The sequence below is a fragment of the Anomalospiza imberbis genome, chromosome 11 (assembly GCF_031753505.1).
Source record: "Anomalospiza imberbis isolate Cuckoo-Finch-1a 21T00152 chromosome 11, ASM3175350v1, whole genome shotgun sequence".
In the NCBI taxonomy this organism is placed as follows: Eukaryota; Metazoa; Chordata; class Aves; order Passeriformes; family Viduidae; genus Anomalospiza; species Anomalospiza imberbis.
Genome location: NC_089691.1, coordinates 14,553,553 through 14,581,054, shown reverse-complemented (window position 1 = coordinate 14,581,054; position 27,502 = coordinate 14,553,553). Strand labels below are relative to the sequence as shown.

The following is a 27,502-nucleotide window of genomic DNA, read 5'->3' as shown; positions in this document are numbered from 1 at the left end:
GCAAATACCCACAGACACACTAATAGGAGAAAAACTTTTGAGTATCTGATCCTGCAAAAAGGATCCTTCCCAGCTCTAGGACAGAAAAAATTACCAACATGGAATTTGCAGAGGATGAAAAGCATGTGGAGTACCAACAAGAGAAGAGCATGAGCCTCCCTAAGCCCACCTAGACTCTTGCTCACAAGACCTTTGGGGTCAGATGAAGGTGCCAGTGTAGGATCACTCTAGAGACAGTTCCAGGGGGTTCCCAATGTTCTCTCCTCTCTAGGGAGTCTCTCTTGGCAAGCAATAGTTCTTGTGCCAGGTTTGAGCAGAGCAATGTGTACAGAAATATGGGAGGGGTTTTCTCACCTCCTAATATGCATTCCCAGCTGCAGAACCAGAGGAAAACATAGGCTGATTGCACCAGAGAAAACATGTTTTTTATAGGTTTCTGCATGTTTAAATGAGCTCTGTGCTACTGAAGTCAAGGGGTACACAGGTAGAGACCAGTAACATTTTCATTTAGAAGCATCTTAGAGCCTCTCCATAGGAAAATAAACAGACTCTTCAGTAGAATTACACCCAATTAAGCCACAGGTAAATAATTAAGCCACAGGCTCCACTATTTAAGCACTTCCCAGTTGCCTGGATAAGTGAAGTGTCACCATTATGGATTAAGCTTCTACACTCTAAGTTTTCTCTGTGGCATCTTAAAAATAAAAAGCAACACTTAGCTATATCTAACCAAATACTGTCTCTGTTTCCTTTGTTGAAATGAAGGCAGGTACTGCTCCTGAGGAGCACAAGTTAGCTCATTCTTTGATTCCCAGGAAGGGTGATGGCAACGATAAATAACCATGAGCATGCTGGCTTGGGAAAACAAACCCCCATGGCAGAGAAGCCCAGACCCAAACCCTTCTACACAGTTGGCTTGCACAGCTATGCACACAAACTCATGCATGTGCTGATCACGGCTCATCACGCTCACCCAAACCACCATCTCTTTTTCCCATCTACTCCTGATGCCCAGGGTTCATGTCCTCTGGTGTCCTGCCTGCACTGCACCTCCCAGCAGACAGGTCCCTGCCCAAAACCCTGCACACCCAGGCTGGCTCATGACCCTTTACTGACTCCTTTGGGAACGCTGCCAATGGCAAAGGACAGGGAGGAGAACTTCCCATCAGGATCTTCTCCCACCTGCACAGAGCAGTCCAAAAAGGGCTGGAGCCAGGTGGAGTTTAGAGTGACAGGATGCCTGCCCTGCTGTCACTGGCAGAGGTTTGGGGACAGCGTCTCAGGAATCTGCCTCCCTTGGTGAGCCAGAGACAGGAGCTCCCCCTTGACCTGTTACAACACAAGCAGAGCTGAGATCAGCCACAGCTTTGAGGCCTGGGTTTTGGGGGTTTTTTTTCTATATTTCTTTTAAAATTTGCAATTATTCCTATGCCCTGTTGAAGAAAAAACATAGGACCCAATGGAGGTCTTTGCGCTGACTTTGGCGTAAGACCTGTGAATTTCTATTTTCAGTTTAAAAAAAAAATCCAAACCCTCATTCCATTTTATTGCTTCATCCAAGGCTCTACAGCTGTAAATACAAAAAACGCCTCACTCATTTGAAATCTGCAACCTCTCTACCATAAATCAATCTCCGGAGAAATTAGTAACTACATTTCTGGGGGTATTTTTTTGTTTTGTTTGTCAATTTTAAAGATTGTGGATTACATAACCAGACATGTGGGTATCAACAGCAGCTGCAACTGGAATGCCCAAGGCAAAAAATCCTTTGTCTTGAATTTTAAAGAAGTCTGCTCCCCCCCATATCCCCACTGAAACAAGTTTCACACTTTGCTACTGGAAACATACCCTGAAGACATTTACATCACAGGCTTTGTTATTACAAGTTATAGCAAAAGACAAAAGGAACAAGGTTTTGTAACCAGAGGGCAGACATCACAACTGCTAATTTGTTTGGGGGTAACATTTCTGATAATGCTGTTTTAGTCCAGCTCCATATTGTAACTTCATCATGGTATCATATCACAGCACTTAAAAGGAGAGGTACACGTGAACAGATCTATTACCTAAAACAAACAGAGGTATTATTAGGAAACTTCTTAGGGCTGAGTTGTATATTGACTTCTGGTCAGCATTTCCAGAGAACTTCATTAAATTTATGTCATCAAAAACATAACTTATGGCCCTTCTGAACGGGAACTCGTACCAGCAAGAGTAACAATTGTTTTTCCCCATTTTGTGATTTATCATCCATTCTATTACATGCTACACGGACTGTCATTTTTCTTTAAATGTGTTTGATAAAAGACTTCTTGTTCTACTGGGTCAGGTATTATTATTCACCAACATTATGTACTAACCAGCACGGACGCCAGCAGCAGCTGCAGAGCTGTGGCTGAGCATCAAAGTAAGGCTGGGCATTTCCCCACTACACATTGGCCCCATCAGCTGGGGAACGGGTGAAGGGGGAGCGCTCCCCAGTGCCAGCAGGACACAGGCACCCTGAGAGCACAGCAGGAGGCTGCAGGGAGCGAAAGCAGCTCTGCTTTCCACAGCTCAGCCCAGCGGCAAGCCTCAGGGCTGCCCTTGCTGCCCCCTCCCCGTGCGGCTGTAAGCGCTCCATCCAGTGCCCCTCTTGCACCCCCAGCCCAGCCGATTTCCCAGGGATTCTGGAGCACAGGGGTGGCAGCGGCACTGTCATGAGCGAGGCTCGAGGCATGGCAAGCGTCCCGGCCACCCAGCAGCCGTGGCACAGCTGAGCCATCGGCACGGGCAGCGCTGGAGCTGGGAGCCTCCTGCTCATCCTCCGTGCCAGCGCCTGCTCCGGCCCCGCAGCCGGAGACCGGGGAGCGCAGCAAAGGCAGGACCCTCTTTGCACCGTTTGCCGGTGCTTTAGATGGTCCCTTCTGGGCTCTTAATTATCCCGGCTATTTTTACACTGTTCCGCCCCCCTACCCCCTTTCCTAATTGCCTGATCCTATTTTCATGATCGTTTTTTGCTGAAGATGAATTTCAGGAGCTCAGGCCATTTCCAGACGTAATTAACACCACCACTCCCCTCATTAGGGAGTGGCCTACTTTCCCTCCAGCACTACCAGCCCCCCCAAACGTTTGGAAGGACTTATTATCCCCCTGTAGCTCACTGGCTAGCATTAACTCCTTGTGCTTCACAGGACTCTCTCTCTCCCTGTCTGCAGCTGGGAAATCCTGCTGGAGTCCTCTCTACTTGCTGGTTTCCTTCTCAAGTCCTTGTACTGGGAGGTTGCAGCTCCCACTCCTGGATGGAGAGCTGTGCTGCCTGTCCCACCACTGAGTCCCATTTCCCACCCATCAGCAGCCAGGATACACAGCTGACACGGCTCTAGGTGCTGCCCAGACACATGAGTGATCCCAGCCCAGAGGGTTTGCAGTCAATTCAGAGAAAACAAGGGAATATCTTGGAAATTCTGGGTTGCAAGGGACAAATACACACAGCTTACAGCAAACCTGACTTTACAGTTGGGTTACAAACCACCCTATAAGTACCCAAGTGCAATTCCTCCTCGGCACTCAAGCTGAACTTCTCTTGACTTCAGTAGGAGATTTCCTCAAGTAAGAGGAGCTGATTTGGCGCAGCAGACTGGACTGTTCCACATTCCCCTTCCCACAGTCCAGCATCCTGGTACTGCCATGTCCTACGAACCCATCACTTAGGAAGCAAAACCAAAAGCTTGTTTGCAGAGCTAACCCATCAAGAGCCCACACCAGAGGCTAAACTTAATTGTCTGTGGCTGTAGCAATATCAGACAAGCCCTGCAGAGGTAAACAAGCAGACTTGAGGGATTAACATTTTCTTTGATATAAACTTTGTAGGATGCTCTGTTGTCAAAAAGTCCACAGAGATTACTTGTGCTGTAGTCGGTGGCACTTCATTTTCCAGAATCTATGACCCAGCAGAAATTACTGTCAACTCCCTGACCGGCCAAGGGGTATCGATTCCCCCGTTACTACAGCAACCCATTAGTTATTTGATTGTGTCTCATATGCAGTGACTAATCTGCCTCAGCGAGGGCGAGGGATTTTGACACTTTTTCATTCTAATCTTTAATTAGTTTATTTGATGCAGCCTGCACATTTTATTTTTATACTAAGTAGTTATTGAAAATACAGTCAAACCGAGCAGAGATCAAAGGAGCAAAACCAGTCCACTGTCAACGAAACTAGTTATGCAAAAAAATAATAAGGAAAAAAAGAGTAGCATGCCATATCAAATGTGTAAGCCAGTTTCACTCAGCACTACTGAAGCTGCACAGAAATCAACCCAAGACACTCTTCCATCTCCAGACTTCATTTGAAACATAAGTGCCCCTGATATGCCACCTCCTTTGTATCCCCCATTTCAGTGATTACACTAAAAGACTAGAAAGCGTTCACCAGCAACTTTATCAACTTCCTTTGATACCTGGCTTTTGAGAGGAACAGACTTGGAGAGCTATCTTCCCAAAATAGCCAGGCTTCTCCTCTCTTTGATGTCAAGTAGTGACTGAGGGGTCTGCACAACAACCCAAATCTGGACAGAGGAGCAGCATAGTTGGCTAAGACCCACACTCATTCTCAGAAACCACTTTACACACAAAACTGTAAGTTTTGGCCACAAACATAAAGAATTTTAACCGAGGTGCCATAATATCAACATTTTACATCTCTTTGGAGCACAAAACACCAACCAGATTCTTGTGTACCTAAATGGACAAACATGTAAAACCAATGCCATTCCACAGGTTTTGTCTCTGCTTCATTTCTACATGGCAGGGTGTCCACAGGTCTCAGCTGCATGTTTGAGCTTACACAAGCAAGACGCACTTAGTAAAGGGATTGAATGAATCCCATTAGTAAAGACATGAAAAAAATTGCCAAATTTTATGCAGTAAGGAGAGGTTTTGCTTTAGCTTAATTTGATAGCAAACTATGGATTTATGCTATGGCTTTTCTCCAGCTTGATAAATCAAGTGGACGAAAAGGATCCTAAAGAAGAAAGGCTTAGGATAAATACCCAGACATCTAACTGCAGGTATTTCCTTTGCTTGGTATTATCACCAGGCTAGAGGGCAGCAAATGTTGCAATTCAAGCTATGGACTCTGTTTCACCAATATTCCCTGTCCCCACTATTTAAACTTCACAACACTGAAGAGATAGGAAATGAACATTTAGACCACTCACTCACCAGTCCCAAGTCACTCCATTTAGCACAATCTCCAGTGCTTCATTCAACTTCAAAAGTCTCAAATACAGATGAAATGTGAACAGACTAAAATAGAACAAAATTTAGAATTGGTTTTGTCTATGTGATGCAGTGTGGGACTGTACATACACACGTGCCAGCAGTTTTCCAAAACACACCCACTTTGATCCATTAGGAAATTGATCCAGTGTGCTCAAGAGAGTGGCTTGAGTTAACCCAAGTAACCCGTTTGTGTTATCATCCCTAGATGTAATTCATGGACCTGCAGACCAGTTATTAAATCACAACACTGCTCTCCAGAGAAACCTGACACAGACTGAGCCTGTAACAGAGAGAGTCAAGTGGCCTTGTACCACCTGTACACAGCCAAGCTGGGCATTCCCTGTTACCTAAATGGAAACCTGTAGGCACACTGGATTTGGTAGTAAACTGTGCAGTATTTTATTAAGACACATTTCACTGAAGATGGACAGAAGCACTAACAAAACACAAAAGGGAGTTTTTAATCCCTGCTGCTGAAGATGCAATAAAATATTAATGTAAAGCAAAATGTATTTGCACCATCAAAATAACACTTGGAAAATTCAAGGGCATTGGCAATTGGAAACTGACATTTCATACAATTGGACATACAGTTAGGGAATGTGACTGACCAACTTGCACTTTCTGACAAGGTATTTCATATCATCCATCCCTACTTCGCCATAGGTGAGACTTTCAGCTCAGCCTTTTTTCCATAAGACTAACATCCTACTTAGGAGTAAACCAGTGACATTTGAGGCATAGAGTGAGTTCTTAAATCTGCCCCCTGTATGCCTCTAACTCCTGTGTCCTTGGCTGGCTTGAGGAGTAAATACTGGTATTCTGTCATCTGAGATTTCCATTCCAAGAGCTTCCTTTTCATCCCAGAGCAGGCCTGGAAAAGCACTCCCCAAAGCCCTTTCCTATACTAAATACCTTCTCAATTTCTTATAAAGTCAGTGGAAGTTCAGTATGTCCCACAAACTCCTGTGGAGGTTGTAGATCCAATCCCAAAGGCTCAGCCTTGTTAACACTGCAGCTGAACACAAGGCATGTCAGCCATCCCCTTGAAGTCTATTTTATTTAATTACTTCTGTCAACTGTCTAAAAGGCTGTTAGATTAGAAAGAACTCCAGGAAAGTGAGGTGAAGAAGAGAATCAGTGCTAGGAGAGGAAACTTACAAATGATTGTGGTGAATGAGAAAGCAGAAGAGACATTGCATCTAAGTAGCTGCTCCTGAGTCTTTATACACCATTACATATGCAGTTACACAGAAATAAAGCACATTCTATGCTCCTCTCCATATCATATTTCACTCTAGCATATGAATAATTCGATATGCCTGTAAGCAGAGTCCAGATTCAATAATACTGAAAAATCGTACTGATACAGTAATAATGAAACAAAATTCCTAAGCCAGAGAAAAAACAGCTGTGTGTAATTCATTATGTCACAAGACTGTCATGTTGCTCAACAGAAAAGCCTGGTTTTTGCCAAGCCAGGAATCACCCTAAGCCTATAGCAAAATATAAATTATCCTTCAGGACATTATATATTTATTTTGCAAACATAACTTGACTTTAGGCACTTCCAAGAATAAAGGAATATGCAGATGTGCATCCACTGGTAGTGACATGACAAAGCTACTGTTCTGCTGGAGCAGAACACCCCTCAAGCACGAATTCTGGCAGCATCACCAGCAGACATGTCCACGGGCCACATCCTCACACTGGTACCGATTAGTGTAATCCCTTTACTGCAGGGCAGCTCTGCAGAAGAGCCCCAGAGGAGCATGTGCTTTAACAGCCTGTGTGCTCAGTGAGGGCTAGAACCAGTGGAGAGGAAAAGAGCAGGGCTGTAGCAGCCAGTTTATCACCCTTGAACCAAGGACTTGCTCCTCTCATATACTGCCCTTCCCGGCTGCCATGGCTTGGAGGCATTTTCTCTGCTCAGGGAGAGCTGTGCACAGGAACGTGGCACCTCCCCCATGGTGGCTGGCAGTGATCCCATCACTGCTGTGTGGAGCATTAAGGTCAATATGCCTGTAACCATAAATACTCAAATACATTTTGCTAATGATCAACCATCGTCACTGAGCAAAGACAAATGTGTTCACCACACACTCCAAGAGCGCCACAGCATTGCTTTTAGAGGGAAATACACTGAAGAACCTGGACTTCTTGTCCCTGGAAATAAGCCATGTCTTCATGGCCTAGTCACCTCTATAAATACAATGAAGTATGGTAAATACATCTGGGATTACATTAGACACTGAGCAATTTGGGAAGATTGGTCGACTGTGGAAATCTAAAATGGTCTCACTAAAGCAGCTTAAGTGGTACTAGCTAAGCAGGTTTGGAGCCCACATTTCAGTGCACAATACCATTCTATATGGGAACTCACTTTGCAAAACTGTCCAGGCTCAATGTTCATTACTAGACTGCTTGATGATTTACTGTGTCATAAATTGGAACTTCTCCTAGTGCCCTTTGTGTTGATGATGTCATTTGAAGATCACTTCTCTTTATGGTTGGTACATGCAGTAAAAAGATTTACAGTGTTCATATGTCTCCACCAATGGCTCTTATGTACAACCTTTAAGATCCAAACCCTGTTAGAGGCTGGGATTCATCTCACCTAACCAACATCCCAAAGCTAGGCCAGCTTTGCTGTAAGGACTGTTTTTCTATAGAAAATGAAAAAAGAACAGGCATGTCCAGATCACGGGTCTTTCCACATAACTCTACCATCTCCTTGATGAATCCAAGCCAGGATAAAGCACATACTTACCTCACAAAGCTGTAGATGTTCAGCAGGATAGGATAGGACATACTAGAGAGACCTCTGCACTGCAAGCAAAATAATTTAGAAGGAGAGGAGGTGAATTAAGATGATATATGTCCACCTTATCTATATGTTTATAACTGGTTAAATCCAACTTGCATGACAGTGATATTTTTCCTTCAAGTTTCACTTACCCTGGAAACACAGTGAAACAAGAATAACTGAAAAGACCCAAACACAAGGGATCTATAAGGCTAAATCACATCACAATTCTCAGGTTTCTGCAGACGCAAGTCCTGTAACAAGCAGAGAAAAGCAGTGGAGGTGGATTTATCCCAGTGTTCTCCAACTCCACAGGTGCACTACTCCTGCCTTGCTGAGCTTTGGGATAAAAGTGCCCCAGGAAGGGTTTGCCCATCTTCACCAGTAACAGAGGGTTCATCACAGGCATGATGAAAATCAAGCCACAACAGCCACTGATCTCAGCTTCAGTTGCAGGGAATATTTACTCCTTCCATCTCATGGGAGGAACATGCAATTTGGGCACCACAGCAAGTGGAGATATCCACATTTCTGGGTGCTGGGGTACCCATCTTCCCAAGCCACTTGTGGGACACCAGTAGGAATACCAGTCAGCATCCCATCCCAAATCCAACCTCTGCACCCACAGCAAAAATTAAACCAACTGCACAACATCCCACCTCTTTAAGATCCTGTAGCAAAAATTAGTAAAACATGCAGCTACTCTATGTCATTTTTATTGTATATAAAAAGAACCCATTACAATTATTTGTTACTTTTTGTTGCTGTCACAAATGCCTAAATAATCCTTCAGTGTTTAGAAACAAGCCACTAGGGACCAATGAGATACATTTATTGTAATTACATTATTCTTCTAATTAATTTTTGTCAGGAAATTTGAAAGTAAAAATCTCCAGCTAAATGGTTCCCCCCTTCTCACTTCCCTCCAGCCAACAGACACGTTCCTGAGCCTTGTTTAAAAAGCTCGTTTTCTTTTAGCCTAGTTGAAATAAAGTGGAATTGTAATTGAGAGTGGGCAGAAAGGAGAGAACATTGTCATTAGACCACATTGTTTAAATCAACCCGTAACAAGCATTTCATTTCGTTTGGGTCATTAACTACATTTGAGTGAAAAATGTAGTTTGCCTGGCAAATTGGTTGGTGGCCAAATGCCTCTAACAGAAGACTTGCCTGGGTGAAACCCAGAGACCGCAGCACAGGCACACAAATTTTACAGGTGGGAAAGTTAACCATAAAAGAAACATGTTTCAAACCAGCATTAAAAAAAGTGGATGCTTATCAAAGATATACAAAATTTGATATTTACTGATCTATGAGGTTGTACAGCCTGAGGCAGTATTTGCATCATTTATTCTCTTCTCTCCCGTAACACAGATCACTGAATGTCATAGAGTAATTAAGATGAGATAGCCTGTAATTAGGGATTAATGCTATCAACTTCTGGACTCACAGCCACTTGTGACATATGATACCCAGGTGATTTTACTAAAACAGTGTACTCTATCCCTGGATGAGCCTCAAACAAATCCAGTTGAATAGTCAACCTCCCTTTTCCAAGCCACACCAGGACTTGGCAATAGTTCACTTATTTCTCTCTTCCTTTCTCTCACACAGCCCACCAGGGAACTGATCTGCCAGATGCTCAGCAGCAGTGTCATTTGCCCCACCTCTCTGGTGGTCCACAGCTGACTGTCCCTGACAGAATTCCTGTTCCCACACCTGGAGCCTTGCAGCAGACACACCACAGCTTCAGTCTGAGTCTCAGCTGCTCCCCCATGGCCAAGTCCTCTCTGAATGAGTTGTAACTCTTCTGTCAGGACTCCCTCCATAGGCATTTTCTGCCAAGCCTCTGCTGCAGCTTTTAAATTATAACAGTGATTACACACAAGACCTGAAGTTCCTCCTTTGTATTCCTGGTGCTGACATACTTATGACATTTGACTGATTGACCCATTAATTTTCTTCTTGTGACAATAATCCCTTTATCCTCTCCCAGTTCTTGCCCATGCCAGTGGTTTGATGCACCCCTATCCTCTGCCAATCCTATTTTCAATCCTTCCTCAGCAGCAGCAAACCTCTCCTCATTGTCTGTTTTCTGCACATGTGGTTCCACTGGGACAACACATAACATGGGGGCAGTGTCTAACATTGTATTTGGTCCCTGCTACTCCCAATCTCATTTCTGGCTGCATATCATACTAACTGCTTATTTGAAACAAGCCCTAGTTATTCTCTCCTATCCTCCTATTTATGGAAAAGCACTAATTAACCAGAAGTGTTTTTATTTAAACCAAAAACCAATTTATATTATATAAGAAAAAAAGGTCAGGTAGATACTCCATTTATCACTATTACAAAGGGCTGTAACACAGTGATGAAAAGAAAGAGAAATTAATTACAAGTCAGAGGCTGCAATAACTCTCTCTGTAATTGTGACGAAAAATTTAAATTAACATTTCTGTCACCAGGAGAAGTTTGATTAATTTTACAATAGTGGAGGTGCTATCACCTTAATATTGGTGGGTAAGGAAATTTTACTATTTGCAATTTAGATGTAGATCATTTCTTTAAGACTCAAAAAGTGCCTGCGAGGCACCTTCACACTTTATTAACAGCTCAATCAGTGCCATGCTAGAAATAATTAGCCAAGAGACCATGTAGTAAATACATCTAGACTAGGAAACCTGCAGAATAAGAAGCACGTGATAAAATCCTGAGCCCTACAAGAGGAACAGCCCCTATCCAGCTCTCCAAAGTGACTGCTGCTACCCAGCTGCCTGCTATGGCACTCTGCCTTCAGGGAAACAACACAAATATCAGGGTTTCTGACAGGTTTGTTTTGTTTTCTGCTTTAAGCCTCTGCTTGGCTGCAAAGCCCGAGGGCAGAGGGGATGGATCTAAGCAGTGGTCACTGACATCACACCCATGGTAGCAAGCCCCATGCCCTAGGTGCCATACAAGGGGCTGGCTTCCCTCTGGGGCTGATGGGTGCAAGAGGTGGGAGGGAGAAGAGCTGCTGAGGAAAGCTGCTGCTGACAGATGATGAGTGAAATGCTATAGGAAAGAAACTGAGGCAAGCAGGGATTCCCATGGTGTAGGACCAAGGGCCCTGCAGCAGCCACACGTGAACACAGCATGCAGCAGCCAGGCAGGCCTCCTGTTCCCAGCCCATGGACAACAGGCTTTACCTTCTTGGGGTCTGTTCTGTTTTCCTCAGCTTTCAGTCCTCACAAGTCCCTGACCAGGGTTGGGGTCTCAGACAGAACTTGGATATGTGCAACCACTGGTATCCCGGAACACCAGCAGGCTTTGATATTAAACATCCCATGGACAGATGCTGGCCAGCCCCTGCTTTCTCTGCAACTTGGGGGTTTTCTGCCCCTTCAGACAGTACAGAGCTCCATGCAGGACAGGACAGGACCCAGGCAGCCTCTCCACTCTTGCTGGGAGAAGAGGCACCCTCTGATCTCAGCCTTGCAGCTTCAGGCATTGCAGAGAGCAGCATCAGAGCAGGGAAGGGCAGCACTGCCTTGGGATCCCCTCTGGGACCACTCATGTCAACAGCCCAAATATCCCTGAATGGGCTGTGCCTATAAGGGGAAAATTCATTATTTCTGTCCCCTGAAGACCTTCCCCACCTCCAGCACACACAGGAGCAGAGGAGGTGACACAGGGGGAGCACAGGAGCCCCGCAGCCAGGCTCTGTGAGTGACACCAGTCCACAGCCTTTGCTACCAGAACAACCCATGCAAAAGCCCAAGGACGTAATGCAAGAAAGTAAGGATCAGACCAAAACCCTGGGAAGCTTTCCCAGTTATTCTCTGCACTATTTAGCAAGGGCCATTAATTTCTTCCTTTCATAAACATTGTGAATGACAAAAATCTGAGAAATAAAATGAGCCTAATGAAAATGTTCTGGTTCTAAGGCAATCAATGGCATTTGGCTTACAGAGAAAGGGAAACACAGCTCCCATCTGTGCTGTGCTCCCTGCAGTCAACCAGGCTGACAGTTTCCAGCATGGATCAATGAACCATTCGTTAGGGGAAGCAAACCCAGACAAACAGCATTCGTCTCTCTCCTTCAAGATCAAACTGACCCACATGGGAAGTTTCAAGAATGCTCTCAAAACTGTGAGTTTAGGGAAAGTTGGAGCACTTGAAGTTTCTCTGTACATAATGGTGTCTAATAAACCACAGTACTTGCTGCACCCAGACGCTGAGCAGAAAGAAGCTAAGATTGTGCTCGTGAGGGTTGAATCACCTCCTCTGCAGCACAGAGGCAACACTGCACCATGGGTGCAGGGGCTTCTGAAAGTATTGGAGTGAGCAGGGGAGAAGGAGCTTTCTAATGCTGTCAGCTTGTAAGCAATATTAAACAGCTGATACAAAATTTTCACTGAACTTATTTAGATAGAATTAAGTTAAATGGGAGGTGGGGGGGGGGGGTCAGGTAGGAAGGAGAAAAAAGAATTTTAAAAGGAAGGATGGAAGGCAGGATGGAAGGCAACAGTGGGGTAACACAACCAAAGCAGTGAATTCACCATTCAAAAAACTTTAGAAAATAGGACTTTGCCCTAAAAAGTTGAAGATCCTTACGAGGAATGCTATGAATAAATGTTTACTCCAGCAGTGAAGACATCCCCAAAAACCTGGCAGGAGCTGGCACTGCCACAGTCTGCACAGGCAGCTCTGGGGCTCCCACATATTTGTGCTGGGGGAAGAGAGAGAAGCAACTGCTCTGTCAAGTGCCAGGCCCTTTCCTGAGACACATCAGCACAGCCTCTGACAAATGGTACCTGCAATGGCTGTCAGAGGCTGGGCGGGTACCAGCAGCCAGTGTAATTCACCATGGCAGTAACAGGCATGGGGCAGCACAAGGTCCCCAAACCACACTCATTTAAGTAACTAGAAAGCCAAGGAAAGCACAGGCTGGCCAAGGAGGTGAACTGCAGCAGGCACATAACAAATGTTTATTGCACATGGCTAAGGTAAGGCCACGTTCTTTCCTCCTCTTGAACTGACACAAAATTTAATGGGAGATCTTTATAAGGACAGGCTATGGAAAGAAGCACTAAAGGCTGCTTCCAATGACATTTAGAAGTAGACAACAATAAAAAGAGGAAATTATAAAATACAGCTACCAGACTGTCTGCAAAATGCAAAGGTGGAATTTCTGCATGTTCTGAACATTGTTGCAAGCCAGGGAGGAAACAGTTGCCCTCTGAAAAACAGCTGGAAAAGCAAGCTGTGGAAAGCAGAGTGTAAGAGGACAGCTCCAGTGGAGCAGTGTTTACTGCAGTCTGAGCTGCAGACGTCAATAGAACTGGACCATCCCAGAAAGACCAGCACTGGGAACAAAAACACAGCACAGTCCTACCAACTCCAGCCACCTAAAGCATTTACCCAGTGATGGGGTCAGTATCATCAGGCAATTAAAACCAGCTATCCTCAAATTGTTTCAGTAGCTTTATGGCTGAGCTGCATCTTGGGACAAGCCATTGCCAATAACCTCCAAGGAGAAGGATTTTCGTGCTGGTCAGTGATAATCCTGTTGCCAAGACAATTTGGTAGGGCCTTTCCTCTTCACTAAAGCCTGCAAACACTCCCCTTTAGTGGTCTGGTAACACACAGCCAAAGTGGACAGGCCCTGGTGACAACATCCCCTCCCTGCCTCGGCTCCAGTAGATGCCTTTTGCCAGCAGCTGGGCACTGCCAGAGTATAACAGAAACATGAACTAACAGTCCTCCAGTAAGTATTTGACAGATTAAACATTGCCTTCAGCTTTATTTCTTCAGCAGAGTTATGAAAAACTAACTTCCACTGGAATTAACATTTAGTAGTAGCTTGCAGAGTGACTGCCTGAGGGTCTGCTTTGGAGTACATTTGCATCTGGCAAGGGATCCCTTTGACCCATTAGATCTCCTCTCATGGCACTGCAAAACCAGGAGCTGAGATCTGGTGCTCCAGCTGCCCTGCAGGGATGACCATCATGAGAACAGAGCACAGTTTGTGTGATACAGAGGCTGGTTTTAATGTTCTGGAAAGAAACAATATAGCACAATTGGAGTTTGTCCCAGAGGTCTGATGGAGTCATCCACAAGGAGGGAGGCTAACAGGGGGCAAGATGCTGTACATCTACCCACATAGCAATTGAAAGAAGAAAAAAGTAGGAGAAATCATATGATTCTTTATTTGAGAGCTAAAGACACATTTAGAACATATGGATCACCCAAAAGAGCTACACAATTGTGTGACCTGGCAACATATGAGGCTTTCCAAGAAACTTACTATCTCTGAACAAACAGATGTCACTAAGTACCCAGCTTCTCTGTTACATGTTTTCTTCATCCTCATCTCCAAAAAGTAGTTTCTCAGCTCAGGCAGCAGCCACAGAGAATCAATTGAACCTGCTTATTGAGAAAATACTTTCAAACAACTGATTCCTTATCATAAAGGATGCACTTGGGAACTACACATCATCTGTGAATTAGAGCCAAAAGCTCTCTAAAACATCATGTCTTTGAATGGTAAAGCCTTTAAGAGGGAAGAGGAAAAAAAAAAGAAAAAAAGAAGGAAATCCAGGTCCAATAACATTGCTAGCAGCAGTTTACCTTTGACTACTGAAGGAAAAAAAAAGAAAATCATTAAATGTATCTCTCACAGAATCCATTTTACAAGGTAATGTCACTTTGCTTTGCTTTCAATCAGAGATTAAGGTTAATCTCCAGAACTACTGGCGCACATGCAGACACAGTGAAAAAAATGCAAATAATTCCACCAAGGAGGCACAGAGAAGAAAGCTCTTTCTTCACCAGAAATCTATTATACTGCATTAACATGTACCATCTGATTTACAGTCCCCGTTGGGTATGAAGTACAGCTGGGAACAGGCAGAAGCTCTGAATACAGCACCAAGAAAGCAAACAGCAAATGACTGCACGAGTAACTGTCTCCAGTGGAGGGCAAATATGGGCACATGCTTCAAGTGCTTGTCGATTACTGACCTAAACACACCTCACTTTCTGCTCATTGTAAGAGCTCTGCAATGAGCCTGAATGAATGTGGAAGAGTCCATTTATGAAGATACAACCCTTATGGTGCCCTATAGCACAAACAAGAAGTGACCACTTCCCAAGCCCTCCATGAAACAGTTTGACTCCCTAGGGATGAAAAAGAAACCCTAGCAAGAGAATAAATGATGCACACAAAAATATCACCTCCCACGATTGCTGTATCCTAGACACAGCTCCCCTGCACTGAAGGCAGCTGTCTGACCCCATACTAGCAGGAACCAGGCAGCCACCAGGATTGCATCAGTAGGTTTCTCCCGAAAGAGACTGGCAGACTTATTCCAGGACAGGAATCCACACCACCATCCTTAACAAAAGCTACCCAAGGTGCAATTTAAAGTTTTAATTATTCTAATTACAAAACTGTCCATAAGTCCTGTAACACAGAGGCTATATTACAGTCCTTTCAAATACAACAGGTATCAGTCCTAAAAATGAATGGACTTGAAAGGGATGTGTAACAGGTCAGATACATATGGTCAAGAACACACCAAGGGATGAGCCACTTCCATCCCTTAATGCCAAGTTTTCTGTCTTGCCCCTCAACAGGTTTTCAGAGACCATCCTAAAAAGCATTCCCCAGCTGGTCTGGCTTCAGCTGTGCCCTAAACTATCCCATCACTGGAGTCTGATGCTGCTGCCTATACCATTCCAAAGCCTTTTTTTCCTCCCTTATTCTCTTTCTCCTCATTTTTCTTTGCTTGGTTTTGTCTATGCTTAACCAGAGCATGACTTTACTGGCCACAGCTGACCTGGCATTTCACTGACATGCTGGTCTATTTACAATTATATTGCTGACAGAACCATACTTTCCTTTTAACTTGAATTTGCCCCTTGCAGACCCATTAACAGCCACAGGGAAGCTGGCAAATAATTGTTTTTTACTGTGGAGCAATTCCCCATATCCCAAATTTTCTTTAAAGCTGCCTGTACTACTACAGCACATCCACCTGAGCAGAAGCACACACAGAGTGGAGCAAACCCCATTTGGGATTGCATGAAAAAGACAATCTGGAAACGTGTCAGCAAGGAAAGCCTGAGGACACTATTTTGTAAAATGTGCCTGAAAGCTGTGGAAGGTCTGTCTTGTAGTCAAGACCTCATCATTAAAATTCAATCAAAAAAGGCAGTATAACCTTCTAAGTTAAAACACTAAATAAAAGGAGATCAAGATAAATAGCAGATATCATCTGAGCCAGTCATAAGAACGGATATGCATCAATCTCCAAAAAAGTCACTCAAGATTGATAACACCAAAAGACAACATCTTGATAATCAGTTTTACAGTGATGGATTGAGAGAAAGTTTAATGAGTCAACTACCAGACTGGAATTTCATTAGAGACCTTACCAGAGCTAGAAAAACCTGTAAAAACATAAGAAAAATCTTCCTTGTAAAATACAATAGTGAATACATTTCTGTCCACACAGTGAATTATCACATACATTTGTGTCAGGAGGAGTTTGACTGGAATGCACTGCAGAAAACCCACTGCCTACCACTCTGTAATTTAGCAGTTGTGAGAGCTGATCTAACATAATGTAATTGTATTTTAATGTCTTCTATGAGACAAAGACTCATTAGTCATCCCCTAAAGAGAAGCACAAGCTGAAGTCGCATGTCATTATACCAAGTTGTTGGGTGTGTGGGGCTCACCACTCTCTTCACATGAACCTTCAAGTCAGGCTCTGCAGGCAAATGCAATCTGATGGAAGGACCCTTAAGGATCTGAAGCTGGACTGTAGCTTCAAACTAAAAGAAAACATGTTTCATCTTCCACTTTAACAGGTATCATGGTTTAACACCAGGCAGGAGCTCAGCCCCACACAGCTGCTCACTCTCTCCTCCTTAGTGGGACAGGGAGAGAATCAGAAGGGTGAAAGAAAATTCTTGTGTTGAAATAAAGACAGTTTAATGGGTCAAACAAAAGCTTCACAAGAGCAAAGCAAAACCAGGCATTCATTACCCACTTCCTGTGGTCAGGCAGGTGTTCATCCATCCCCAGGGAATGAGGAACAGCAAAGGTCTTGACTCTGTATAAGCACTGCCCAGCAAACACCCCCAAATTACCAACACTCTTTCTAGCACAAATCTAAAACCTAACTCCATACTAGCTCCTAGGAGGAATACTGACTAATCCAACCTAATTCAGCACAGTAGTGCTGGTAAAAAACATGCCATGTTTCTTGGGTCAAATCCTCATTTTATTTAAAGCAGCTTACCCTGGATATAGTTGATCTCTAGATGGCTTCACAGCCATGGGCTGTGCTAACATTGCATCAGTAGAGAAGCACCCATGTTTGTAAAAACAACACTCCCCTCTTTACAGAATACACTGGTTGCACTCCTCCTCTGGAGGCTTTGCTCCTCCATTTGTTAATCCACCTGGCCATTTGCCAGGCTTATCTGTGGGGTATGAATCCAAATACATGTCACACAAGCTGCTTCAGGAGCTGAAAGGGCAACATGGAGCTCAAAAACCTCAGAGAATGCTGCAACATAACAAGAGGGTCCCAATTTGATTGTTTAAAGTAAAACTCTAAGTTTTTAAACTTTTAGTTTAGTTTAGTTGTTGATCCAAATGCCATAAGCAATGTGAATGCTAATATCACAGACACATAGCGATTATCAAACTCTCTAGGTGCTACATTAAATATGTTGCCAACAGCATGTTTCTCACTGGAAGGCAACTCACTTCATAAGATTTTCTTCTTTTATGGCTGAAAGATTTTTCCTTATTACATTAAAAGTGTATAATAATGATCCAGCAATGTGAGCATCATGAACAAGAGCATAACCCTCTACACAAGCTATCTGTGCAAATTAATGACATAGGCAAAAACACCAGGAGAAAAGTTCAACTATCAAAATAGCTATATAGCCCCTGAGACTACCTAGCAGTGATAAAATAGCTTATTATCCCTTTTGTAGGATAGCTATTTGTGAAAAATTTACATTTTTCATGCCCTAAAAATGAATTATTAATAACAATGAGCACATCCTTGCCAACAAAGTCCTGCCTGTGTAATCCATGTGGAGAGACAACACCACAAGGAGCTGCAGCCTGGTGTAACACTGACTGCAAGAGGGCAGAGCTTGGCTCTGAAGCCACACCTGTGCTTCACCAGAACAGGCATCCCAGATGTTTCAGTTTTAATCCAAGCTCCTGCCCCAGTGAGTGCTGGGCAGAAGGTAGACAGGCAGCAGCTCAAGAGGCAGGGAGAGACCAAGCCCCAGCCTGGCCAGGCAGGTAACATGGCATGGGCACCCCGGCAGGTGGCTGCAGGGGCTCCTCATTCCTAAGACACAGATCTCACTGCCACAAAATGCACCCCCTTCCTCTGATGCCTTAAATATTTAATTTCTATATTTTTCAGCTCCTGTACTGCACTAGTGTATAACTCTGAACTCCATACAGTGTTAGTAGGCTCTCTTCACATTTTGGCCAGACAAAACCATCCTTCTGGCCCTGAGAACCAAGGACACCCTCTGCCTCAGGCCCTGAACAGTATTAAAAAAAGTGAATTGGGAGGGAGCAAACCGGGAGAATGACTTCATTACCTGAAGCTGTAATTGGAGAATTAACCCCTGATATGCAAATAGCCCAAACTTATATCTGTCTGAAAAACTCATGACCATTGTCCATCTTGGGTGCAGCCTCTGCAAGGCTTTGCACTGCCCAAGGTGTATCTGTTGAAGGCCTTTAATAATACCCACTTTATTCTCTGACTCTGTCTAGCCTCTGCTCTAGGTAGCCTCTCCAGGCATCACCTCCAGGGACATTGGCCACACCATGGTGCCCAGTTTGCAAGGATGACCACGTCCTTCTCCCAGACTGAGTATAATCAGAACTAAATGCAAGCAAACCTGTGCTGCTTTCTCCAGAAGCCAGAGTAGTGGCCATTTCTGCAGTTTCCATTTTAAAAAAGTAATATTCTGCCATGAGGAGAGATCTCTGTGTCCCTTGCAGGGTTCCCACTGCCATCAGACCTGCCCAGAGTGAGTCCCAGGAAAAGCTTGTCAGACCATTGCTGTGACACTCACCAGCAAGAACAGGGCAGGAAATCTTCCTTTAAACTGTGAAAAAATGAACATATTTAACAGATGTTTAAGTGAATACCTCTCTAGAAACCAAACTGGCAGACGTTTGGGTCTTCCTAAGTGGATAATTGATCACAAGGCTATGCCAGTGATGTTACGGCAATGAAACAAAGAGGGAACTGGGATTTAAGGATCTCAAATAAGCCTGTCAAAAACATGTAATAATACTGTCAGATCAATTTGCTGTCAAATACAGGTATGATGTGATAAAACCACAGAGTTTTTAGTAGATTATATTATTGAAGCAGTAATTTAAGAACACCTTCTAGGTAATAAATTACAATAAATCAAAATTTAAAACTTGAAAGCATGCACCAGAAGACACACAGTGTATGATATGAGAAAGACAAGTAAATTTAAACCATATTCCCAAGCTGGAATAAAACAAATTCAATTTCTTTAGAAAGATAATGATCAGAACCTATTTTTGTATTAAATCAATAAATCTTGCAAAGTTATAAAGAAAAACCTGATAAATGCTTCTGCCCTTCACCCTCCTGTGTGTCTTAGTGCAGCATAAGCAAAGGTGATAAAGGAGTTCAAGAGAATGTCCTCAGAAAACACAGTGGTCAGTCACAAATACTGCACAAACACAATGGGTGGCATTAACCAAGAAGTTTTACATAAGAAAAGTCCAATTTCTCTGAGCAACATTGCTTCACCAAAAAGAAAAATATTTTAGGGAAAAAAAACTGGCTTTCATTTAAAGGGGGGGGGGGGATGTTCATGAAAAGAATGTTAATGTCTTCAAATTTCCCCACAACTGAGTGTATCTACAGCTCATAGTCCATAATTCACCTGTTTCTGTCCTCAAGCACAGCAAAAGGGCAAGAAGAAAAATCTGAAGTCACAGGTTGGACCAGATGGGAAAAATGCCATTGGGACGAGCACAAAAACACATGGCACTTAAACAGCTTAAATAGGATGCAACCAACCAGCAGGACCTTATCATGTCTGATGCTGCCTTGGGGCTTGTCAGGTTTAACCCCAGCCACTCCCTCCTCAGCCTCCTCACAGGTGGGTGAGGGGCAGAAAAGGCCTCAGCTCAGTGTAGGGTCTGCCCAGCAGTGACAAAACCATCCCTGAGTTCCCAGCACTGATCCAAAGCACAAACCCATACTAGCTACTGTGAAGAAAATTCATTCCACTCCAGGCCAAACCAGCTCAGTGAAAATGAAAGGAAAACAGTCATCAATTATTGGATTGCCAGCCAGGAGAGGTCAGGGGAGAAAACAAATGAAATCATATCTAGATCAGTGAAAAAAGAGTTCTAGCAGCCTTCAGCAAAGACCTTACAGCAAGAGATGTTTCCTAAAACCTTATGAGCACATATTATACCCTGTGCTCATAAGTTATGAGGGTATTGCTCATATATTTTCCAAGTCAATCCATTTTGAAACTGGAGTCAATTTGAAATTCCAGAAGAAAAAAAGAAGTTACACACAGGTACCCTCCCCTATTTCTTAGTGCATTTAGTATCACATAGCATCTCTGCAACAGCCATTGGAGTTATATGGAGAAAAAGAGTAAAGGAGCATATTTAATGTATTTTTAATGCCTTTCAGCATGCTTCAGCACCTGGGTTCCAGGATCCAGCAGAATATGGCCAGACAGCACTCTCCTCTGAAAAGGGATCATTTATTGCTTTACTCAAGGGAACATTCTTCTAGCACAGCAGGAGCTCATGAGCTGGAGCCTGGCAGCTAATGCTCCACTGCCCAGGGATCAGAATCAGCAAAATGTTTCCTCTTTTATATTTTACATAGACTTTCTTATAGAGAATATTGTATTTCTCTGCCTTTGATGAACCTCTTTTCCCAGCAATCATTTGCCTCAGGTTTTCCCTTTAGAATTTGGGTCATAAGAAGCTTTGCTGACTTAACTTTCTGGTGCAGTATATTTCCCTCTGAGAAGCAGAGCCCAACAGCCAGGTCAGTATTACAGCAGAGCTCCTCTTTCTGCTCTGAGCTGGAACTGTTCCACAAAGATGTGTGAATACCCAATTTCTGTCAGGGCTTGCACTTAAAATGCACTGTCAGTTCTCATTTCTCACATCACCCTCTCAAATGGGCAGAAAAGGGCAACTAACCTGGCAATCAGCTTCCAAAAAGAGAAGGTCAGGCTAGACTATCTCACATGAAGAGCTGTTGGCTGCCATGAGGAGGCCATAATAGCTGCAGCCAGCAGAGCAGCACATTTCATGAGCCCACTGGAGGAGCTAACACGTGGGCAGGCCATCCCAGGGGATGCAGCATGGCAAGCACATCAATGAAGTCACCCTCCATCAGATCCAGCCCCAGTGTGGTTCTACTTTGCTGATTTAAGTGATGCACAGAATCTCATGCAAACACTTCACCCAGCAGAAGGATTCCAGCTGATTTTCCTAAAACTACACCACGGAGCACAACAGCCATGCAGAGATAACTGCCTGGCAGGCACTGAGGCCACCTGTCCTTGAACCTGCTCATGGGACACTCCCGCAGCTGAAGGGCCCCAGGGAAGAGCACACAATGGCACTGAACAGCACCAAGCACCAGGCAAAAACCACACCAGAGTACAGGCACACTCAAGCCATGTAAAAACTCCACCTCATCTGCATGAGAGACACAGACATGACAGTCCTCCCTTGGCTTGGAGCACCCCTTCCAATGAATGAGGCACCCCTGTATCAGAGGCTGAGCTTCAGTAAAGCCCCTAAGAGATGTTAGTACTCAGCAATTTGGCAAGAACAAGGACTAAATTGGAAATAAGCCCTTCCTTGTTCTTGGCTGGAAATCACAATACAAAAACAATGTCTGCTTTGCCCAGGTACTGACCACAGGGTTGGTAAGTGCCCTGTGCAGCACTTGGTGCAAGCTGAAGTAAGCTGAGCATTGTCACAAACTTCAGCACACATTCAAAGCTGGTACCTGTATCCCTTTCCCCACCCAGAAGATGAATTGATGCTGTGCCGATTCCTTCTGCTGCTGCAACCAAATAAAGGTCAAAAAAAGGGGAGCAAAAAACCATGGTGCTTCTTTGATTGTGATGTTTCCCGTCAAGTAGGTTTTGCCTGTAGCCATTGCCCCTGAAGTAGGTGCCAGGCAGTGGAAGCACTGCTCCAACCAATAACTTTTAGGAAATAGAAATCCGCACCTGTTTAATAGATGTTTCCAATTTCTTACACCACCATCAGTAGTCGTTTGTCACTTGGCAGGCTTTCTATAGCTTCTTAGGTCCAAGCTGATTCCAAACCCAATTGGTAATGTCAATGTGACTTCAAGATTTAATTATTCATTATTTTTTAGATATGAGAGCAAGAGAATGTGTTAATATTTTTGCCTGCATGGGCTCAGTGATTTCCTTCTGGTTTATTCACTTATGTATCATTAAAAACAAGGGCTGGTAAGAAAAAAAAACCCTCAGTGACACATACCAAAAAGACACTTCTTTAGTTTAAAAAAATACTATAAACAGTCTACTTTTTATAACCTGCAGACAATTACAAGGGCAACAGTTCTCCATGCAAAACACTTGGAGATTCCTGGAGAGCCAGGAATATTAGGCTAGTGAAAACTCACCACTCTACACTTCCATAAAATTCACATGCACACATATGCTAGAAGGTTCTGAGCCTTGTTCCTTCTCCTGCTTATTATAAAAGAGCAAGAAAAAAAACAAGCCAATACCACCAACAGACAGCTTCTAAGATAACCAGTGAGCACTGGGTGAGTTCTGTAATGATCTGTCCAATCAGGCTCTTCCACAGCTTGTTCTACATCTGCACACCTCGCTGCATTTTAACTAGTATTTACTGTTTACCCACAATTGCCAGAGCAAGGAGAGAGAATGAAGGTTGGAAGAATTCATCCAAGGTTTCCCTTTTTGCCCAACTTTGGTGTCATATATGGGAAAAGGAGATGCTATGCATATAAAAATAAGAATTAGAGGATTTCAGCAACTCTGGAAAGGTGATGAATTTGGTTGTCACCATTCAGTCAGCGCTGTCCTCTAAATAGCTCAGGCCTCTCGTGTTTCTCCAGAGCCAAGAAAACAACAGAAGTTGCAAAGGGAAAAGTCACAGGTCTTCAGGTGGGCATTCAGTTGATGTGGGGTCACAGCCAGCACTACCCACCCTGTGCCACTCACATGTGACCTCCTGCCTTCTACAAAAGGAGAGAGCAGACATGGTGCTGGGTGGATCAAATGCAGGGGGCATAGGTCAAGCCAGAGAAATGTTCTTCTTCTAAAGGGTTTATTTTCCAAACCACCGTTAACATCAGCTCCTTCTTGATCAATGGCTTTGGGGTCTTGGCAGCAAAAATACAGCCACCACTAAGATATCTGCAGTTTTCCCCTCAGTAGCTGGGAAAGATTTTTCTCCTGACACAGGAATCAGGACTGGGACCTGAATGCACCAGGAGGAAGGTGAGTTATACACTGGATTGGGGTATACAGAAAGGGAAGAAGGAAAATATTTCAATCAAACCTTCCTAATTAGAAGGGAATGTACTGGCTTCAGTACAGGTAGGAACAGACTTGGAGTTCAGACAAGGCTGATGTTTCATTCAGTCATTCATTGCTTGTAGGAATTGAGAAAACAGCCAGTGCCCAGCCCCAGAGGCACCCACCTGGTGCAAGAAACTGCCCCCGTTAGCGGGGCTGAGAGCGGCACTGGCTCTGGGGGAAGGAACCTGCTCAGAGACATTAACATGCTGAATACTCCTCAGCTAAATGGCCTCATTCAGCCCAGAATGAAGAAGCAGTTTCACAGAATTTAATGACTGATTAATATTCATTTAATAATTCTTGCCTAAAACTGCAGCAAATGATTTTAAATTATGCCATTTGGGAGACAGCAGACTCAATTCAGCAGGATCACTGGGCTCAGACTGTTGAAGTCACTCCCTGGATTATTTGGTTCTTCCTTCCCTTGCCAATGACTGTCGTGTGTCTACCTTGCCTCTCTTTTTCTGCTTATTTCTGCCTTTTTCTTTGTTTTCGTCTTTTTTTTTTTTTTTTTTTTTTTTTTTTTTTTTTTTTTTTTTAAATGATTCTTTTAAAATACATGCAGCTCTAACAGGACACACAGAGCAATGGCTACCAGAGTGAGGCAAGGGCCCGACTGTTCTCACAAACCTTTGGAGACAGCAGGCTGCTGCAGACCAAGAGGACAGGCCATGCTTGATCTGCAGCCAGCAGACTCCAAAGGGAGCAATAAGAGGAGCATGCAGGGTAGAAAGCAGATCTGAGCTAGCAAGCAGAGCAGCTTGGATCTGCTCCTGCTCTGTAGAATGACTGGGAATTTAAAGGTGCTTTTCAAAAAATGCACAACCAGAACAAATTTAAAGTCTGATGGATCGCTGGCGCCCACCACTCAGCAGTCACAGCACCAGAACCTTCACCCACCAGCCCACAAGTCCAGGGAAGAGCAGTCAAGGGAGAAAAACAAAATGCACATTCTATTACCTTGTCCTTGGGGAGCTGGGTCAGTGCATTGTGCAAGGCAGGAAAGTCAGGCTCTTCACAACAAGCCCATAAAGCAGCGACCTCCAGCATCATCTACGTCATCTAAAGCTCACACCAAGTGCCAGCCCCACGCCAGCTCCAGCACAGGCATGTGGAAGCAGTGTCCAGGGAGTATCTCTGGAGGCAAAGGATCCACAGAATGGAGCCAAGGCACAGCAACATGAATTTTTGTACTTAGAGATGCCTCAAACCCAACCTAACCCTCCCATCCAAGCAAAGCCCCGACAAGAGCCCAGGCCTCCTCTGCGTCCAAGTGGAGGAAAGCCATCAAAATACAAAAGCAGTGCTCCAGTGGTGCCCCTCAAATCCCAGAGAACTTAATTCCCTCTCCTGTTCTACCCACAACCCCCTCCAGTGCAGATAGTATCACCTTTTCCTTGCTGTACTATGCCCTGGCAGTGTGTCCCCTTTTTTCCAGAGCCAATCTCCCTCACCATTCCCAGAGCCTGGCACTTGCCTTGCTGGCACCTTCAGCTGCAACTTCTTTGATGTACCTGCATCTAGACAACCACAATTCTTCCCTTTTCAGTTTTTATTGATTTTTGAGGCACTCATTTCTGAGATGTATGGTATCATTGGATTATACCATTTAGCAATTTATTTGTGTCTCTCTTTATGTTCTGGATTGATTCTTTTTTCCGCCGAGTCTCAAAAAAGATGCTGCCACTGTTGTTATTTGGCTATCACAACAGCTCACGTAGCCCTCAACTATTAGGCATTGCTGCTCCAAGAAATTTTGTGCTGAGGTAATTTAGAGATTAAATCAAGTTTTATCACTGAATGAGGTTAGTGGATATTAATGGGAAGGCAGGAGTTTGCACTGAATCATTAATGTGGATAAATGGAGAGCGCTTGTTTAATACTTTCTACAGCAAGTGCTAATAATGCCTTAAAATATTGGGGAAATATTGCAAGTTGTGTTTAAACACAGAGAAGGAGGCCTAATTTGACCTGTTCTGGTGCATTACCTGTGACCATATACTGGGACCCTCTGTTAGCCTCAGCCATCTCTCTGTGCGGCCCTGCTCCATCTCCGTGTTCACGTCCTCACTTTGAGCAATGTTTCTGAACAAAAGAAATACAACTGGGGCTAGGACAATATGTATTTGAGGGAAATTACTGCAAACAAACATTTCCAGGAACCTGAAATTTAAAATCATTTTTTAAACAAAGAAAATTAACTTACAAAGAAATAACAGTAAGAGCCACGTGTGACTTGCAGAACCTGCTCATCAATTAAATGCAAAATGCTTCCCACACAGGCTCATGTGTACACTGATTAAGTTGTTCAGAAGTGCTCAGAACTACTGTGACCTTTGTAAGGTGAGCATGAAGCAGCTGTCTGGGACATATGGCCTGACCTGTGAGTCTAACATCCAGCACTTTGAGAAGCCTCTCTGTGAATGAATGCATGGAAAGAATGGACTTGGAGAGATGCACAAAGGCAGAGCACGCATCTGCAGCTGTTTTAACAGACCAGAGCAATGCAGAACACAGAGCGTTCACGCATTGCACGTGCAGGGAGAAATTCAGTGGCTGTGGAATGATCTGCACTGCAGCTCTGGTGCTGTCAGAGTTTGCTAAAGGAGTCCTGCAACAACAGGCACTTTCACCGCCAAGCAATCACCAGGGCAATTATTCCCTGGTAATTCACACTAAGCAAGCAAAGTGAAGGTACATTATCAGAAGCAGACACACAGGTCTGAGGTCACCCACTCTGGTAAGGAACATGCAGTCTTTGTACACAGAAGACAGGCTGCAAGATGAGGGGATTATAGAGGAACACTGAAGTGCTCTTATGCTTGTAAAAGTAACACGGTATTCTCTATTTTCCAAGCAAAAGCAACTGCTCAAAGCTTGCATTTGCTCCCTGTCACAGTAAGAATGAAGCTCAGCAGTACTCACCAGCTGAAGAGACAGACCACAGCCAGTTATAAAACAACATCTGCTAGGCTGCTCTCCCACATATAAAAAGCAAGCCCTGGAAAAAGCAAACTAGGAGAAAAGACTCCAAGAAAAAGGAAGCCCTGCAGGGAGAGAGTTAAAAAAGGAGTAGCAAGTCAAAGAGGTGCTGTTTGAATAGGGATGACCCATGCTGTTAGAAGAGCTTAGGTCCCCTTTTAAACAACTAAATGAAACTGATAATACTCTGAATAGGACCCCTCCTGACCCAGCAAGAGCTGAAGACAGGGCTGTTTATAACAATTAAATGTTTCCCATAGGTGAATGGGGTGTGATCTGCCCTTCCCCAAACACAGCTGATAAATAAGCAGCTGATAATTAGATAATAAAAAGCCTCTCAGCATCACAGACCATATGTTTCCTTGCTGTCAAACTGGTCACAGAATTGCTGGTCAGTGCAGGTCCCTTTGGGATTGTCCCAGGTGCTCCACTTTCTTCGTGTCCTCAGCACTGCCTTTTCTAGGCTGTCTCAAATGAATTGCGATGACACCAGTGTTTTAGGGTTTCTAAAATTCTCCAGTGCCTCCAGTGTCTTGGCAGGACACAAGAAGCCTCAGATACCTCCTGAGCACAGCCAGTGCTCTGTTCCTGCAGGCAAGGCAGGTGGATTTCCAAGGCACAGTTTTTCAAACCAATCTTCCCACTGCTTTGCAGTGTTTAGCATTCATCAGCCTAAGTGGACATCAGTAAAGCAATTAGTGTGAAGCTGATACAGTGGAAGTTTGGAGGATGCTCTTAAAGACAGGCAGTTTGTCTGTCACAATTGCAACTCAAGAGAGTTTTCTGAGCT

The 27,502-nt window shown here is 44.0% G+C and overlaps 1 long non-coding RNA gene across 6 annotated transcripts in view; it reads right to left on the bottom strand.

Annotated features, from left to right (window-relative positions):
- Positions 1 to 27,502, bottom strand: part of LOC137480797 (uncharacterized) — a 149,149-nt gene that overhangs the window by 50,370 nt on the left and 71,277 nt on the right. The window contains exons 3-5 of one of the 6 annotated variants that reach the window (XR_011003089.1): positions 8,031 to 8,093; positions 7,882 to 7,930; positions 6,805 to 7,766 (exon numbers count right to left, since the gene is read on the bottom strand). The exons of 4 other annotated variants lie outside the window; for them this stretch is intronic. This is a non-coding gene — a long non-coding RNA (uncharacterized lncRNA). Of the gene's footprint in view, positions 1 to 6,804; positions 7,767 to 7,881; positions 7,931 to 8,030; positions 8,094 to 17,248; positions 17,543 to 27,502 lie in introns of those variants that run through there. One more of the 6 variants, XR_011003081.1, reaches the window with a different exon arrangement.